The sequence below is a fragment of the Catharus ustulatus genome, chromosome 2 (genome assembly GCF_009819885.2).
Source record: "Catharus ustulatus isolate bCatUst1 chromosome 2, bCatUst1.pri.v2, whole genome shotgun sequence".
In the NCBI taxonomy this organism is placed as follows: Eukaryota; Metazoa; Chordata; class Aves; order Passeriformes; family Turdidae; genus Catharus; species Catharus ustulatus.
In genome coordinates, this window is record NC_046222.1 from 46,651,022 (window position 1) to 46,671,010 (window position 19,989).

The following is a 19,989-nucleotide window of genomic DNA, read 5'->3' on the forward strand; positions in this document are numbered from 1 at the left end:
TGCTGCATATGCTAGAAATAGTAAGACAAAAAATCCAGCATTCAGCATTTTTGGGAAGCAGCTGTGGTTCTGGGTTATCATGTCAGCTGTAGGTCTGCTTTAAGGGGCTCCTCACCAGCCCTGCTCTTAGCAGTGTTTTTCTGGTCTAAGAAAAGAAGCACAAATAGACAAAACAAATATCAATCTCAAGACTAATGTGACTGAAGGGTGTTTTCCAGGGAGCTTGTTTCAATTCACACCCAGGGACCTCTCAATCTGATACCAAAAGACCTTGCATGAGTGTCTGGGGCTAATGGGCAGGTAGAGCAGGGCTGGCTGGGCATGCCACCCATCATCTGTCTCCTTTTCTCCTGGTGCCAGGTGTGCCCCTGTAGCATCAGGATAAATCCCAAGCCTCTGCAAGGTTATACTTCATAGGCATTATAGTCCCAGCTTTACACAGGAGAAGTGGAAGCAGGGAAATTATAGCCAAATACTTCCTTGATAACTTTAGTTGATCTACAACTCCTAAATCACTTGCGGTTTACCAAGAGCAGCCTCCCACTTGGCATTGGAGCTGCCTTCTGTGGCAGAATCGTAACCTTCAGGTGTTGCAGTCTGCTGGGGTGGGTTTCAGGCTTCTTCACCCCTGTAAGTTGCAGCTTATGGAAAATCCCCTTTGGACACTCCTTCAGGAGGGGTGGAAGAGTCTGAGGAAGGTGCTGAGTATTTTCCAAGGCCATTGGCCCAAACTGCCAAGCAGGAAGTCTTGTTTTAGATAATGCATTTTCAGATCAGTTTGCATTTGTATATTATATTAATAGTCGTTGATTTCCTGCTGCTAGAATGGTTCTAATGTGTTGATTTATAGCTGGGTATAGCATTAAGCTCTATTACATGTAGCTAATTAATTCTAAGATATACATTAGGCATTTATGTAATGGCATAGTTAAGTCAGCTTTTATTCAGAATCCATTTTTTCTCTTTGTTGTGTGCAAAAAAATGATGACATTTGTTTGCCAGATAATTTATTACAATTTGTTTGAAGCCTCTTTGGATGAAAAACTGGAGGTCAGGTAAAAGTTGGGAGAGCATCGAAGAGTTTGGATTTTTTGGATCAGTTAAATAGACTGACACTAGATGTGCTACCTACTGAAGATATTCAGCTTGCAGTATTTTCATGAGGCACATAAAATGTGTCATAGCAGAGGTAGTGTTAACCTCAGCATCATAGACGTTTCTGTTCAGTGTTCACTTTGTAAAGGCCTTATTGATGCTGCACATTAAATCGTGTGAAGAGTATAAGAAATTTAGGCTCTAACATAAGGAATTGCAAATTAATATTTAACATTTTAAATGGACATTTTTCCTTAAATATTGTATGGATAGAAGTAAAAAATAATTCCTCCTGCTACTGAGTTCAGCTGCACCATTGATTGGTGTGAGCTGCCATCCAGCCGTACTCATAAAGAGAGAGAAATGCCTGAAGCAAAACATTAAAAAACAGAGAACTGTGGTAGAGAACATTCAATTCAGACTATAAAACATAGTACAAGATCTGAAGATACTGAAGTGACCCTGTGGGTTCCTGTAATCCTGGATATATATGACTAAACTGATACTAAATACGAGAAGAAAATGTCTCTTAGTGAAGGCTGCTAATGGGTATTTTTCTTTATCGTGCTGCTCTCTAGTTTGACCTGATTGATGCTTATATCCTGTGAGAGATGGAGCATGCCTTGGAGCGAGGATGCTGAGCTGTGGTAGGCTGCAGCTGCTGCAGAAATGGCCACTGTAGCTCAGGGTGTTACTGCTTTTATGCTGCAGGTCACTGCCCCAGCTGTAACCTTCCTGTGGCAAATAACCTGAGGTTTAAAATAAGCTTGTTGGTTCTGTCCTGGAAGAGATGACTCCTTATGCTGCCCATTTTGGGAATTGGGCAGAAGGCTGGTGACAGGCAGCTGAAGGACAGTAACACTTGTGCAGCAGCCACTTCTGTTGTTAATTTGACAGGGACCCTGTGCAGAGTGGAGCCAAACCTTGCACCCAGCGTGCTTCAAGCTACAAGATCCAGAGCTCAGTTAAGGTAGCTCCAAGAAACATACAATTTGCAATAAACAATTCTAGCGAGAAAAGACTATTACCTTTACTTTTGGACCACATTTAATTAGATTTGTTTGTTATATTGCTCTCTTCTCTGGTGTTTGTAGCTGCTCTGCTTTTAGTCTTATTCTTCCAAACTGATGGTTTATTCTCAGAAGGATCTGCAAATTTTATCTTTAAAGGTGGAACTAGATGCCAGAAAAATCCATTGCCATCATCTTTGTAAGTCGTAAAAATTGCTATCAAGGCATTAGTTTATACTATGTGGACATTTTATAATAAAGTAGTGCAGACTTTTATAATGAAATGCTCCTCCAACTTCAAAGGCAAATCAGTCAGTCAAAACCATCAAGGAATTAGAAAGCCTAATGCAGAAGAACATTCTTTTCAGGTCTGTTAGGAGGTATTGCTACGATTAAATCAGTAGAGAGAAGTTGATCTGTTCCAAGAATGCATTGTTCATTGCCTATTTTTGTCCCTGTCTGGCCAGAAGCCATTTTTCACAAAGAAAACGATTCATCAGATTCAGTCATGTAAAAATGATTGCTTAAATTACACTGGGATATCAGCTAGCAGCTTTACCCAGGAGTGGAATCTCTTGGGTCAATGCTATCTGTAAGTTTTGCACATTGTCTGAGATGTGCTTTGTCTATAAAATGTAGATAAGTTTAATTAAACTGAATTAGTTTTGTTGAACAGTTTTTGAAATCCTTTCGAGCTGAGACGTAGCTGTACTGAGATTTCAGCTGCATTAAGAGGAAACTAATGAGCATTGTTCTTCTAAACACGTATGGGGTCGTGGAGGAAGATAATATTCATGGCTATGGCCTCTCTGGGACTAAAGGAGTCCTCTCTGTCATGCACAGCTTGTCCCTCTGATGCTAAACCTAAGCTTCTCCAAAAAAAGCAGTGTGTAAGCACAGGCTGTAAATTGAACTTGCTGTAAATTGAACTTGCTGTTAAGCATGTTGATGTGCTTGAACTTATCACACTTAAGGTGAAATGGAAAATAGCTCAGTTTTTTGCAAATCCATCATATATACATTGTGCTGCACTTCCTGAGGAAGTGAAACAGTTCCTCTGGTCTGAATGGTTAATGGCCTTACTCATGTAACCCTTCCCACCAAATGCATTTGATTTGTACTGAAATGCAACTTGTTTTTATCCCATGAATTCATTGAAAGCTAATGAATATGGCTTGGGAACTAATTTGAGCTCACAAATTTGAGTCGTCACAAATGTCTTAAGAAATCACACTTGAGCAGGTTACAGGCTATGTCTTAACAAATCACACTTCAGCAGGTTACAGGCTTTTATGCCATAACCCTGAGTACAGTTCTTATCTATTTGAAGAGGCCGCCAGTCCTTTGTGGAATTTGGTTTTCAGAGGACTTTTTCCACTTCTAAAGTAGATACTAATGTGAATCCTTTCCCCTAGCAAAGAGGAGGGCCTACTCCAGTACACTCTGTTGCACACAGGAACTTGCCAGTGTGCTTCAAACTGGTGTCCTGGCTTGCCAATAAGAGCTCCTCGTGGGTGGGAAGAGACTGCCACGAGGACCTTTGCAATGGAGACACTTGTTGCCACCAGAAAGTGGATAATCATCCAGTTGGGAGATGTGATTTCCCATGTCAGTGTTACCCTGAGGCTGTTTCCCAAAAATTTAGTGGTTTTTTTCTTATGGCAAACACCCAGAGTGTCTGTGAAAACCTAACCTAATTGATTTGACTGAAATGCTCATTAGTGTTTGCAGAGAAAGCAGAGAAATGCTTGGAGTTAAATCAATGATTTGGTGCCATCCCACTTAGTATCACACACTCAAATGATGGCAGGTCAGCTTGCAGATGGACCCTGTTTCCAAAAGGAAACCAGCTGTCCTGCTCTCAAATCCCTGGTCATGATAAATGGCACAATTTCTGCATGGATGCTGCTAAGTTTGTCCTTGGTAGTCCTGACCTGTGGGACTGGTTGATTGGTGAAGAGCTGGGACATGGCTGAGAATCAGAATGTTGAATTAGCAGTGAGGTTACAGTGAACAGCAATCATCCTACTTCACTCTGACACTGTTTGGAATGCACAGGGCAGCGCACACGAGCCCTTTTTGTCCTCCTGAGAGTTAAAGAATGATGCTTCTCTTTATCTGACTATTTTTGGACTTCTCCTTTGTGAATCTCTCCATCCTCCCTCAAGAAAATGAGAACATTCAAAAGAACATTGTAGGGAGCTACCAAGCTTGGCTTTGTCATTCTCTTGCCAAAACCTTTCCTTGCCTATCACAGGGGAGAAGCAGTCCCAGGCAGCAGCACAGTGCTCTGGCTGATGTCCCTTGGCAAACCTGTGTGTTACAGCGTAAGGCAGTGATGAGGTGACATGAGGATGTCAGCTGTCAGGGGCTGGCCCAGCAGCTTTTTTTGCATGCCTCTCACTGACAGCTTTATTTTTTTACCTATAAATTTGTTTTTCTACTGCAATGCCTAGCAGAGAGGGAGTGAAGTGGATTGCAAAGGACCAGCATGCAGGGGAAGCTTGATGTGCAGGGGAAAGTTCCACTGCTGCCATCCCTCAGGCTAAGCTCGTGTCCAGCATCTGCTCAGTGGCTGTGGCTGCTGGGAGAGACGGTCTTTGACCCACACAGCTGTTCAAAGAGTGCTCTTTATAAAGAAGAATTATCCAGCACAAGGAATAAAGTGCACTAGGTAGGATTAAGAGCTTGTATTTCTTAAATATATGTAAGAACACGCTAATCCAGTTCCTTGTCAAATGACTAATTAGGCCCATTTACTCTTTCTGTTGTTTCTTGTAGATGCTGATACATTTTTTTGCAAACTGATTTGCTTCTTCAGCAGCCTATTTCAGCATAAACAATGCCAATCTGTTAGTGATGCAGACTTCCCTTGGCGAAAAGAACAGTTCTCCTCCACAAACTTGCTAAATAGAATCAAGGGAGGGTAAAATTCTGCATTCAGCTCTCTTTTTTGCTGCCAAGCATCTGAGGTTGTAGTTTCAATCCTCCCTTTGATGTGGAAGCAAAGGAGTGCAGATCTTGGCCACCTTCAGCCTGCTGCCAACCTGCTCTGCCCGGGACTTAGCAGCTGCCACAGTCCCACTGTGGTGGGACCTTGGCAGGAGCATTGCTTCAGGAAGATGCCCAAGCTCCTGCCAGTGGTGTTGGCAGCAATATGGGATCCACACACAGACAAACAGCACAGAAAAATCTCAAGCACTTGGAGACCCTTGGTGGGACAAAGAGTAAGGAAACACCAAGGAGAGCGAAGCTGGAAACAGGGAGATGGGGTGGGAGGTGGCCACTGTCTCTGCCTGCAGAAACCTGACTGGGCTGCAGAGATGGCTTGAATAGGTTTGGCCATGGGGACATTCCTCTCCTGGCTATCAGGGATTGCCTGCTCTGGGGTGGCTGTAGCTGTGGGTGCAGCCATGGGGGACAGGACTGTGCCATTGTCACACAGGGCTGCCATGGTGACCAGTGCCAATACAGTCATTTAGTCTTTTCCAAAATTCAATCAAATCCTCTCTGTTTTTTTGATGAGTGTGATTGGCCAGCTATGCCATCCTGTAAGACTATACTTATTATAAGTTCTTTCATTGCTTTAACTATTCAGAATTATAATTTTGAATTTTCAAAATACAACTCCCTCTGTGGTAATATAAGATTTTATACATTTAACAACAATTCCACTCACATTTCTGTTGGATAATATTCAATATCTCACCTAAATAGTCTCCTCTGTATTGTAAATATTCATCATTTTCCCCATCTATTCCTGTTTGCCTGCACAGACACTGAAATTTCCTTTCTGTCAGTCAAGTCATAAAGCATCAAAAGGGGCAGTTTTTCTCCACTAAGTGAAAATATGAGCTTGTCTATTTAGCTCTGCAGAGATGTTAGCATTCATTCTGTGTTCAGTTAATGTATGTGGCTGCAGCAGCCACAGATTCTGCAGGAATAAGCAGCACCACAAAATCACTGCTGAGCGTTTTATTAGGGAAATGCAAAGCTCAGTGTTTGATCCCCTATGTTAAGTCATTTAAAATGCTCCCTGCCCTCTTCTCAGCCCCCTACCTCTTCATTTTCTAACCTGTTGTGTGTTACTGAGCATTACCACACATTTGACAGGAAATATCTGCTCAGTGACAGCCCAAAAAATTGCCTATGGTCCTCCCTGGTGAGGGGCTGGTGGCTGCCTGTCCACTCTCCCCTGCATGCTTCCCACTGCCCTGACTCCTCTTGGCCATCTGGATTTGTTCCCTGAGCAACTGCTGTGTCCCTGTGCAAGTGCAACCACCAAAGCCAGGCTGAGGGGTCCCTCTGAGGATGACTGGAGCTGTGCAGGGCAGAGGATGATGCTGCAAACCTCTGCGGTGCCCCTGTATATGTGTGCCTGTGCAAGGATGACCTTTTCTGAAATGTGGGATTGCTGCCTCTCAGGTCAGGGTCGTGAATTCTCCTTTCACCAGAAGCAAATCTTCCCCCACCTTAGTCCTTGCATGCTTCAGTGACAGGATCAGTCTCCAGGCAGCTCATGGTCTGTCTGCACAGGGTTAATTGGCTGGCTGTGGAGAGTTACTGAGCTTTGGCTATCTGTGTTTTCAATTTATAACTACATAAAACCTTGCAGGCTCATCATGGTTCATCTGTGCTTGAAGTGAGAAATGTGTCACCTGGTCACTGCCAGCTCTTGCTATTGCCCATCATGTGCCATCTGAAAGTGTGTAAGATTCAGTGAAGCTACAGCTAATGAGCAGAGGAGCAGATGTGCTCCCTTCCATGCAGTGTCCCTCCAGCAGGACCACTGTCCTTGACTGATCTCTGGTCCATTGTGAGAAATGTTAAGATAACATCCTGCATTTATTTTGCAACTCCACAGTGTATCCCTGGTGCAACAGGTGCTGTTGGACAAGTGGTGCCCTGCATGGACACTGAGACTCCTGGACAAGCCTTAAGAAAATTATCTGCAGTCTTAAGAGGCTGATGTTATGCACAGTGTGAGAAAGATTACAGAGAATGGAAATGAGCAGCGACTCACTTGGAGAAAGAAGAGAAAGTTTTCATTTCATTAAATATGTTTGAGTTGCTACATCATTAAGAAAACCATGATCATGATTAGATTAATGTATGATTGCCCTTTGAAAGCAACCTTAGTATGAACACTAATGAAAATCTATCATGACTCATTTCAATTAAAAATAGGTGTTTCAGCTGCTATTTGCCAATCTGGGATTCAGCTGTGGCTACTGAAAGTGCACGGTCTCTGCTCAGGGTTTTCAGGATCATATGAGCAGGGCTGTTGTCCCCAAGTGACTGCTGAGCTGGAAGAGAACACAGGTCTTCGTGCAGGGGTTTTTTAGGTGCACATCCTGCAGGTGCCTCTGGCTTTTGTTCCAAAAGGAGACATCAGGTTTGTTGCCTTGGGAGAGTCTGCTGGTAACTCCCTCTTGGGCACATGGTGCCTGAGAAGTGCTGGCACCAGCCTACTACCCTTGTTTGAAACTGCAGAGGAAGGAGGAACTCTCTGTTTTTAAATAGTGCTTTAACTACTGCTTGAAGCATCTGAAAGGGACTAGGTCCCTCTGAAATGTACTTTCTGTGCCTCAAGGTCGGTGATAACATTCCTGCTGGTTTGTAAAGAGCAGAGGTGGCCTCAGGGCTGATGTTACTGAAAATAAGGCCTCACTTTTGACCACAGCTCCATAGAAATTATCTCCCAGCTTGTGACCTGTCACCTGTGCTCACGGGGAGCAGCACTTACTGGTTGGAGCTGCCTTCAAGGATCTATATTTAGCCAAAACATTTTAGTGAAAAAACTGTCAGTGAGGCTGTCTAGGGGGCAGCTTTGGGGAGCTGATTTTGTTTTCTTGGCAGAGGTTCAGCTGTGTCAGCAATGGTGGGAAGGCCCAGATGGAGGAGAGAGCGGGATTTCAGCTTTCATTACACGAATTTTGCTTTATAAACCAAATTCTGCTTGAATAACCCTTCTCAGTTTAATACATTGATCTGAGCAGCAGCAGCCGCCAGGTTGTGATAGGCTGTTTGAGGGCTATTGGGAAGGAAACATTTGCTGTGTAAATGAATTAGGAGCTCAGGTCAAGCTGTATGCTGAAATCTTTGAAGAGTCTCAATGCCTTGCAATATGTGTGCCAAAACATCCTGTAAATCAGTAGGGACACCATTGATTCCTTTCTCATCACTTATTGGTGACCTGTCAAAATAATTTTCTGAATTTGGTGGGAAAAGAGTTTTTAAATGAGGGAAAAGTACTTGGCTGTTTTCTGGCACACATTGACCATAACTGCCTTGGAAACACAACTGTGAAGTCGACTGGTTAAGTTTATCAGCCTGTACCTTTTGTTTAGGAGCAGTTTCTGTATTTTTTACTCTTTCAGGAACTTAAACTTGATACATATGCAATTCAACCTGGAAAGCAATTACCTGGAGTCACGAAGGGGTTATAACTCATTGTAATGTTAAAAATGAGAAGCTATTCAAAGGTGCCTCACATTCAGGATAGAAAACAAAGTTTCTTTGTTTATGAAGCAGACTAGCTCATGATATGAAAACATTCATAGCAGCACCTTGCTCTGAAGCTTCTGTAGGCAGTAGTAGCCTACATTAGAGTTGAACGTAGATCTTGAGATCACTCCAAGTTCATTTTTCTTTCTTTCCTTGAGCAAACAGCAGGTTTGTCATTGAAGCTGGTGCCTGGCAAGACAAGGATGCAGAAACTCTTGGAGTGAGACAAGGGATTGATTTTGCCTTTGAAAAACCTGAGCTCAGATGTGAAAAACCCATCCTGATCCCCATTCTGCTGCTGGTCTTAATTTTGATCCATTAAACACAGAGAGACTCTGCCAAACAGAAAATATTAATCCAGTCAGGCTGTTTCTGGGCTCATTCTCCACCTTGATGAAAGCTGCAAGGTAGGTGGCACTGGTGGCCATGTCCCCAGAGGGGAATTTCCAACCTCTGAGGAACGGGCTGCAAAGGAAGGAATTTGAAAAGATTGACAAGGGAATAAATCCTGTTTGCCTGGACCAAGAGACTTCTGTGTTGTTTCTTTTTCATCCAGAAGCATAGCTGGTGTCTACCACCATCATCACCCCAAAAGGAGCTGTGTCAGTTTAGACCAGACATGGGTTTTTCTGGTCAGTTTATTAATGTGAAACATGAGAAAATACCTGGGGTCTTCCATGCAGGAGAGGAAGGGACTGAAATCAAAACAAATTGGCAGAAGAACAGATGACCAGGGAGTAAGGAGAGATGGGGAAAGGGGATGTCCTGTAATGGATGCTGGGATTTGCACACTTTGTAGCAGTCTGATTCCTGTGATCTGTGATGTTACTGCCCTGCCTGTGCACTTGCTGCTGTTTCTCAGCATGTATTCAAACACTTCACACTAATGATTCTTCATTGCTAGCAGTAATGCAAATGTGTTCTTACCAGAAATATGAGAAATCTGCTGTTGTCTCCACTTTTCTTTTGGTTTGACAAGTACTTCATAGCAGGTGATAACAGGCCCTGACACAGCCAACTCACTGCTGTAGTGTTTTGAGTCAGTTTAGCTGAGCTGGCTCGTGATCCATTTTTGGGGATGATGAGAGATTTTTCCAGGATTTTCCTTTAGTGGTAGAAACATTTCTGTGAGATATTTTTTATGGGGCAACAACCTCCTGGCTGATCCCTAATTGCATGCCCTGCACAGTGTCATTCTGAGAGCAAGGCTCTCCTGTGCTGGAGCTCATGCTCACTATGACAGGAAAAGACACCTGGAACAGACCCAGGTGAGCCTCAAAATGAAGTGCACATGCAGCAAACCTGGCCTCAAGGAGTTTCAGATGCTGCTCAGATGACCATGAAATACATGGAATTCTGAAGAAGTGAACTTTAATGGCAAGTCTCTTATCAGAAGTAGGTTGCTTCTGTAGGGAAGTGGGGCAGATGTGAAGGGATTGTGGGCAGATGCAAACTTTTGTAATTTTCCTTTTTTTCCCCCTGGTATTACATACAGATCTCTTTGGCACCAAAGTAGCACTGGAAGAGAGTTTCTTAAAAAAATAGACAGCTTTGCCATGTATTGCATAGATTAAAGCTCAGGACAGTGATTATCTACATTAGTCCTTTTGCTGCTGCTAAGACAAATGTAATTTTTCTTCAATAATAAGTACCAGAAAGAAAAATATTTCTTGAATGTATACAAGTGATACTGTTCAGTTTTGGGACTTCTTCAAGGACTGATAATATTTATTTGATGACTGGTCCCATTAAAATTTACGATATTGATTCATTTGCCAGGAAAATTAATTGGTGGATATTTCATACAATACAGTTGTATTGATCTTCCAGAAGCTGGTGAGACAGAGGCTTTCATCACTGGACAGCACATTATACTTTAATTGATATATTCTGAAAGCTAATTAGAGGCCAGCTGGATTCCTTGGGGGAATAATATTTATTTTTGATGTTGACAAAGTGCTCCAATACACAAGTCATATGGTGTGATTTAACAGTGATTAAACCTTGGCTGCAGACATAGACAACTCGAGGAAACTGCTGAGAAGCAGAGACCAGCGAAAGTGAAGACCTAGATGTGTGTAATCACTCTGTGCTCTGTCACGCACACACACCTCTCTGTCTATCTATCAGCCAGTGAAGTATCTGGAGAGAGGTTGCAGCACTTCAATTACTCAGTGTCAATCACCCTCTAACCAGCACAGACACATGTGTGTGCATGTGCCATGTGCAGCCTTGTCTGGAAACTCTGCAGAAGGGGTTATTAAAGTCCCACAAGTAAGCACAAGTGAATCAGGAAACCTAAACTCTTCCACTCATGGTATCTTACAGGGCAGCTTCTCTGGTTTGATCATGGTTCTCACCTTATAAAATAAAACATCTATTTTTTTTTCCCATAACTCATATATGTAATCTCCTCTATGCGTATGCTTTGCACTGGTCACAGGGGAGGGAAAGAGGGAATGGCATGAGGAACTTGTTGCCATGAAAACTCACCAGTGAACACACAGAACACCTGGGATGACTAGCTCAGGTGTAGACATCTGAACCTCATCAGATGGATCCAAACACTAATTTTGTGCTGACTGATCTTTTATATATCTGCCTCCCAATTTGCTATATGAAGAATTATTAAATTTCCTCCATTGCTTTGGATGACTCTAGCAAAGAATTCCCTGTATTTTCAATTTATTATGTTGGAGCTTTTATTTGATTTCTCTAGAGGGGAGGTGCTCTTGATGACAAGGTTAAAAGATTTCATTGAAAATTGCAGGTGAGCTTTACCTACAGCATGTTCGTTCTCCTGCAAAGCAGCCCTGCCTTATCCTTGTGTGCTTCTGCAAGGTCTGCTCTCAGCCTCTCATCCAGAGACCAAACCATTTTCTTTTTATTACTATTGAAGGCTGTGACTGTTTTTCAATTTTCTTTCATTTGTGGCAGGTATGAGCTCTATCTGTTTTTCTGTAATTGATTCCTGTTCTCATTTCTCTCCACCTGCCTTCGGACGAGCTTTGTGCTCTGCAGAACTCTGTCAATGTCTGCAGTCGCTGGAGCTCTGCCTGTGCAGCAGCTGCCTCTGCCCAGCTGCCAGCGCCTGCCCGCAGCATCCTGGCCACTGCCCGCAGCACCCTGGCCACTGCCCTCGCTGCCTCTGCTCCCTGGGACCCGCCTGTGCTGGGAACCACCCCAGCTTTGCTGGGATTCCTTCATTCCCCTTTGTACCACCGTGCCTTGCTCCTGCGCTGTGGGCAAACAGCACTTGGAGCAGACTGGAGTACCTGCATGGATGAGTGTCTCAGTTTCCAGTCAGCTTACCTGACCAGGTAAATCCAGGCTCACTGAGATTTTCTGCATCTCTTACTGCTCTAATAAGGTCACACCCCAGTGCTCAGCAGGCACCAAAGGAAGTGCTTGCTGGCTCCTGCAAGCTTGGTTACCTTCCTAGGAGCTGAGCTTATCTTTGTTTCAGGGTTGCTTCTGCTGTAGCTCTCTTGATTTTGATAAATTCCAGTTGTGCCTCCAGGAGTTACTGTTGGGGAGGGAGTCTGAAAGAGCAGAACTGTCTTGCACAGGGCATCACTGACCACTGGCATCAGTCCCATACTCTGAACAGATCACTGCAGCATCTTCCTCAGACATTGCTCCTTGCTGCTAATACTTAACCTCTTCTCCCTCTCACATGTAATCTCATCACCCTGACAGCTGAGCAGCTGAAAGAGGAGAGAGAATCTCCTCAATATTTACAGGAAGATTTCCTGTTTCTGCCCAACAGCAAAAAGCCATTAAGAAAAGATTTTGGTTCTATTAGTCTGGGCAAGGAATTTGTTTGTGAAACTAAACTTATGGTTTTTTTTCCTGGCAATGCTCTCTTTTGGTAAATCTTCCTGAAGCCGATATTATCAATCCTTTCCAAATGGCTTCCCATGTTACCGTGAGCACAGACTTACAGCCATCCAGCTTTGACAAGCTCCTGGTGTGAGTAACCTGTGGGTTTTCCTCCTTTCCAGCCTGGAGATGAAAAGCTTTTCAGCCTCAGCAAGGGGGGTGACAGGTCTCCTCTGAGATCTGGGACCTCCTCTTATGCCTGTAGTTCCTGAGCTGGAATGTGTTACCAGTGGCATGCCCAAATGGCTCCATCCTCCTTGGCTGATAGGACTCACAGGAACCCTCTCCCAGAGGAGAGCCTGCAGGTGAGCAGGGTCACCTCAGTCCCAGTGAGGTGGCCTTGGGTGCTGTGGGGTTCTGTCCCTGGAATGGGGGCAGGTGTGACTAAATCCTGCCTCCATCTCCCTTGCTGGAGATGTCTTGAGAGGTTTCTGTCACGCCAGAGCTGCTAGGCATCAACCGTGCCCTGGCACTCCCTGAAGAGTGAAGCTTAACGGATCAGAGGATCAGATCCAAATGAGCCACAGATAGACTGAGCCTGCTTCAGGCAGTCATGTTTGTGAAAGCCTGTTTGCAGTGGGGCAGGCAGGCCATACTCTAATAAATCCTGTGACAGGTCTGGTGTGGCTGAAAGCATGCAGAGGGTGCTTGCCAGGGAGCAGCTCCAGGCTCACCAGGCTGGCTTCTCACACTGGATAATGAGATCCCATGAACATGAAATGGCTGCTACAAACACCAGGGAAGAGCCAGACTTAAATCCTTCACCTTGCAACAGGTAAAACACATTGGACAGCATCTATGCCTGGTAAAGCTGTAACATGCAAGCTGCCTTTTTGTGCATGTGGATGGAGCTTCCATGTGCTGCTCTCCGCCTCACCCGGGCTGTGGCTTAAGGGCAAGTGAGCTATGGTATGGAAGACTTAGAAAACATGAGCCTTGCTGGACCGTGGGAGCCTGCAGGTACCTGTAGGTTGTTGCTTCTGGTGAGGGGTAGGAGCTAAAAACCTTTCTGGATCTGCGCCTGCCTCCTTAGCCAGGCAGGATGTATTTCTCCTATCTGATAAAGGCCTGGTATGTGATTAAAGTGATAGGACATCACCTTTGATATTTCCAGTTACTGGCTGTGTTAAAGGCATGGGAATGATGGACAGAATCACAAGCTCCTCCAGTTCTCTGCAGTGCTGAGTTGGAGGGGGGTGAAAGGGTCTGGCAAAGCGCTTGCAGGTACAAACTTCAATGGGAAGTGACTTTTTTTCCCTTTGAAATGGCACATTCAGCTAGTATCTGCTTTCTGTTAGAAGAGAAGGAAGTATGTTTACTCATTTCTTTCTCTCCTCCTTTAAGTTTTCCAGGAGAAATGTTGCTGGGGCAGGTTAGTAGGTTAGACTGCCAGCACACGCAGGAGTTCTGTGATGCAGAACACAGTTGTTTTGATGCAACATCACAGTTGTTTTGTCCCTCCCACTGGTTATTTTCACACATGTGTAACAGAGTTTGAAAGCAGCCTTTTTGGGGAGTTACTGCCATGAAAGGACCAGAGTTAGTGATCGTGATGTATTCATTACCAGTTTCCAATGCTCTTTAAATAACAGACACTATGGCTACTTTGGCATATCCTCAATTAAAAGCAGTGGATTAATTAGAACATTTGAAACCCCATAATACCATGAATGGGTTTGGATTTTTTCAGAGAAACAGAACAGTTAAGGCAATTCAATTCTAATTTTACTTTAAAAATACTTTGCACATTTCTATGTTCTGTTTGAATTGTAACAATAAATATGTATTTTCATGAAAATCCATTTTCTTACCCAGGGTATAAATGTCCAGTGTGAAATCCCAGAGTGAACAATATGGTTTCCCTTGGACAGAGTGTCTCAGTTTAAGTGTTGTATAACTCATACTCTGCTCCTGGTGTGGTGGCATAGAAACTGTTCCTTGTATATAGCTTTATATAACTGCTGTATATAACCTGCTATAGCTAAACTGCAGCAATTTAAAAGCAATGACAATTTATTCCCAAGTGTGGTCCCTGATCAAAGTTGGACTCCCCATTTTAGGTGTTAAATATTTATTCAAAGTGCAGATCACACATTTCTGGCACTGTGCAGGGAATTTCTGATAAAGCATAATTTCAGGCTGAACACCACAATGTCTTCCACTCCAGCATTTCATTTTTTTTTCTTTTAGGAGCAAAGTCATTGAACATAAAATAGAATTAGGCCAGTGCTTTTGCCAGTAAAGCTTTAGCTAGGTGTCACTTCTACAGCAGAAGTGTTCAGGCCAGAAGCTGTGGGATGCTGGGTATGTGCCTGCTCACCACGCTGGGTCTCCTGGTGCCCCTCCTAGGGTTTGTGTTGTTGGTTGACAGAGCTGGCAGTGCTGGGGGACAGGTCACTGCTCGTGGTCATGGCAGTGCTGTGCACCTGCCCTGTCCAGACAAGGACAAATACTCATCTGAGTACCAGACAGAAACTGGGCAAGAAATGGCCAGTGCAGGGGCTGCAAACACAATGGGCAAGGTGAGCACACACCTTCTGTACCCAGTGTGGGAATAAGGAGAGTGAAGGGTGAGGTAGGCACCATCAATGGGAGCCAAGCTGAGGGAGGAATCTGATGGTGTTTTACTCTCCATTTGGTACAGGTAGAGCCTGGACAAGCATGTAACTAAATTTAGATATCTGAAGTTAGCTGAGGTGAATCAATCTGAGTACAAGGACAGACAGGACAGTTCTGCAAAGGTGGAAACAATAATACAGGACTCTTAGCATTCCATCATTTGTGGCTCAGCATTCACCTGGAGGAAGATTGCCCTTTACTGATCGAATCATAGTACTTTCCACAGGGCTGACCCGATGTTCTGGCTCAGGGGAAGTTTTGCCTTTTGACAAAACCGGGAACAGTGTCTATTGCTGCAGGTAATGTGTCCGACAAAATTATTGGGTTTTGCAGATGGAATCCATTTTCATAGTCCATAATTTTCTTTCTTCTATGAGCCATATTGTTTCTAATTTCAGTACTATTGATATGTAATGTTTGCTTCATGTACTGCGCGGTGTGTCTTCCCTGAAAATCGCTTTGGTTTACCTTTCTGTTCTTACACCCACGACATTTAGTCAGGGAAAGAAAACTAGCTGACTTTGGGGTCAATAAATGACCAGTTAGCTGAGTGTTGACAAATTAAAGAACGGGTAACTCTTGTTCTACATGCTTGTGAACAAACCACAGATTAATTTAAAAGGGGCCTCTGGAGATCATCTAGTCCTATCCCTTTCTTGAAGTAGTTCCAGTTAGGTTAAGTTGCTCAATCCAGTTGAGTTTCAGTCATCTCCAAGGATGGAGATTGCCCAGCTTCACTGTTCAAGAAAAGGCAGCAGACAAAAGCATGCACATGGAGAGGTGAAAAAACCTCACAACAACAGTGCAGTGGGCAGGGATCTCAGCTCTCCAGGATAACAGTAACCATAAATATTTCACTTATCTAGTTCCTAGTGACACAAACCACTCCATTTAACCCAGGAGCATTTCCGTATGCTATCGAACTAACCGGAAGGCGTGGCAATTTCTAAGCTTGGGCAACCTTATTTAGAAGTGAATTTTAAATATTTAACCACTGCATCAATTTTACTAAATAGAAATCTCATGTTTGCACAACTAAGGGTGAGGGTCATGCTCTGTATGTGAGGAAATTAATGCCAGCTCTGACTCTAAAGATCAAACTCTGAGTGGCTCTATAGGAACAATTTATCATCACAGGAGTGAAGCATCATCTTTCTTATGTAGCAGAGGTTAGGACAGAAACTCATAGACCTTGTCCAGGAGGAGAACTGGGACACATTGAGATTCTGATCACTGTCATGTTGTTAGAAATTGAGAGAAAATCCTTTGAAATGACATTGGAGCAGAGCAGCAATAAACCGCCTGAGAATGAACCCCATAATCTCTCTGTCCCTATGTTGTACATGTTCTTCCTGTAGCCTAGTTTAGGGAAAAAAAGTCTTAATTTGTTTGAGAAAACTAGAAGTGGCTGCTGTAGCTAATTTATCTGGGGACACAGTGATGCTGATGAGCTGGAGGAGGATGTTATCTGTCCTTTTACAAGGAGACAGATAACACCATGATGTATGCAAGAGCCAAGCTGTGGCACGTAGGTTAAGAACGAGATAGCTCTTTTGATTCCTGCACAGCACAGTGCAGGGCAGCTCTCTGAGGACTGCTGAGGCATGGGGAGCAGCAGGAAAAGGAGGCTATGTGTACTTTTATCCCCTTGTTCCCACTGAATCTACCTGTGATAGTAATGACCACTCTGCACCTTCAGAGCAGAGCTGCCAGGAGCAGTCCCCCTCCTGATCATCATAAATGCTCCCCAGGCTGTGTGTGTAATGGTACAAAGGGGATGGATGAGGAAGAGTTCCCTTGATTTCTCCTACAGAAGCAGGGAAAAGGACTCCAGGGATATTCAGCTTGTGCCTTGTCAGCTTTGTCTGTTTGCCCTGATAGGATCTTTTGGTTCGTGTTGGTGCTCTGCCCTGGTATCTTTTGGGCTTTAAGAGAGTAGAAGGGTGCAAAGCCATAAGCATGTTGCACTAAAAACTGCATTAGGCAATGGGGCTTAATACAGCTCTTTACTGTGCTGGTGGGTAACCAGGAGTAATCAGGTGTTCAGGAAAAACAATGCAAAGGCCATTTCAGAGGAGGTATTGTCTGAGAAGTGTTCTCCCCAGGTGAGAGGAGCCCTGCTCCAGTAAGCCAAGGGAAGGTCAGCAAGAACCTGAGCTGTCTGAGCATCACTTCTGCCCTTGCTGCAGACCTCCACAGCCCAGGTTACCACCAACCCTTGTGGCCCCAGGCAGGGTTTGACTGCTCTCCTCTGTGGTTAGTAGTTCTGAGCTGGACTTCTGTGGTGGTGCTTGTGGTGCTGTGCACATGAACCTGGTCTTCTCTCATCAAAACCTGAGCGCCAGGGGTAGCACGAAGTAGAGAAAGGCTGCAATGTCAGTGTGGCACTTCTTAGGTTAAGTAAGTGTCTGAGTAAAATTGTTCAAAGTGTCTCAGTGACCTGGACAAAAGCTGTCTGCCACAAAAATCTCCTTTATAAATGGGACTTGGGAGCCTTAGATAAAGGGACATGTATGAAAATTATATCCTTTATCTTTAATGAGCAAAAAATCAACGCAACACGACCAATCAGAGAGTTTGATGGAGGTACAATGAAATGGAGAGTATTTGCCATCCCCTTTCTGGTCCCAGTCTACCTTCTGTTCCCTGGCCTGTCTAAGCTGTGCATGATTGGAGACTGAGGTTTATTTATTTGTTTGGTGAGGACCTCTCTCAGAGGCCCATAAACTTTGGCTGCGGTTTCCAGCTGCTAATGAAGTAAAGATCCCTTTTCAACTTTTAGTTACCAGCTCTAATTTTCCTGCATAAACCCCAGAAGAGATGGCAGTGGTTACATTTATTCTCTGGTTGACATGGAGAGAAATCTCATTGCCTGTTCATTTATCAGGACTTACTAAATCCCAAACACTGTGCATGTGGAAGAAATGACAGTTGTTTGACAAAAGGCCCTGCAGTTAAATTCCCCACTTTGCACCCTGTGCTCCAGATAAAATGACTGCCAGGAAGCATAAAACAGCAAACTGCATAACTACACAGTTAATTATAGCTAATGACCAGAGAAATGGGTAACCCTTGGTAGCACAGAATCAGCCAGTGGCTTCCTTGCTTATTTTACTCCTGATGGAAAAAGAAAAAGTAGGAAAAATGTCCCCTGACCTGTGGTTCAGTATTTGCTCTCAGTCCATTGGATAGCATATTGTATCATATGAAAAGAGCAGTGGGTTGTGACTGGATGTGACACACTCTGGGTTTCAATACAAAATAGTCCTGCAAGGCCCCCTTTGTTCTTGCCTTGTTAGCTATCAGAAGAAAAGAAATTTTCACAAAATTCCTGTTTTCCCCTTCACAATTATTTTAAAATACCTCAACACTAGACCAAGTCTGGAGCACATGGAAAAGGAATTGCCCCAGGAGACACCCTCCCTATGATCAAAATTCCAGCAGAGGAGGGTGGCAAATTCTCCATGTGCTATAAAATATGTTGAAGAGTACAGCAGCAGAAATATTTAAAAATCTATTTTACTGCAATGACTCCTCATCTATTAATGCACCTCAAATGTAGCCTGTCAGCTTGCTTTAGCTCTGTAGTGAATCTTTTTTGTCATTCTGAAATCTGTAAATAATGAAGGCCATCTATTAGGAAAGTATCAAAGGTCTTTTTTAACCCACTTCATAAAGGAGTCCTGTGGGCTGTGATTTGGAAAGGGTCTGGGCTGCTGTAACATGTTTGAGTCCTAATGTGATAAAATTAGGAGTTATGAGATGTGAATCTTAAGTTCAATCTCAGTGTTGGCACAAATCAGACAATGAAAGTATCTGTCTGATTAGGCAATTAAACAAGGAGAGATGACTCAAAATACCTTTTCCATTTCAATAACTCCTGTGAGATTAGGGGCCCTTTGAAAACCACGTCAAACTCCCTTTTTCTTTAATACACCTGCATTTAATTGAAATGCTGTGAAAGAGGATGAAGGCAGTTGTAACCTGAGGAGCCTTGGGTGCATTCCAGTGTCACACCAAGACTTTAAAATGGTTGAGGAATTAGGAGTGACAGACTAGTCCCCTGAGGAATCGGTTTTGATACCCCATCCTTCTGCTCTCCAGGTCCTGCTGTGTTTCTCCTGTCTGGTGCAATGTGTTTTGTGGGTTGGCAAATCCTCGGGATAAGCCAGAAGTGATGCTCAGGCAGAGTAGTGAAGTGAAGCTCAGGGTCTTATCCTGAAGTGTTGGGCAGGGGATGCAAGATAAACTCAACTCCAATTTCTCCTACTCCACCCTTTTAGTGCAATTAGCTGTGCTGCTGTGATTTCCTTCATCAGATCCCTCAGTCTTCACGGAAGGATGCAGGCAAGCCTTCTCCTGCCTGCCACAGGCATTCCTGCTGTGGCTGCAGGCACCATGCTCTCTGCTCCAGTGTCCCTGTCCCTCTGGTGCTGCAGGGACCCTGCCTGATGTGGGAAGTGGGAATGCAAAGGGGAATGAGCCCCACTCTCTGCTCCACACCCAGCGCTTAGATGGCAGGACAAGCCTGGCTGCCCTCAGGTGGGGTGACATGCAGGCAAAGTAAATGCAGAAAGGGCTTTGCAAAGGAGAGCCCCAGGTTGCTTATAAATGTGTCTCTCCTTATTCCTCTATGTTACACTGAGTTATTTGTCCTGGTTTAGATATGGAATAAATTGCTCTTGTTCTACTGCCTTATACATTGTGTCCAGAACATCTTGTTCTAATGGTTTTAGGCTGCCTATAGTTGCTGGCAGGCTGAGCAAATCAAATGGGTAAAAAATGCCATAAAATACCAAACAAAATTTTCAACTAGCTCCATTATGTTGTTTGTACTTGGCTGGGTTATGTTACTGAGTTGGGTTATGTTATTGTG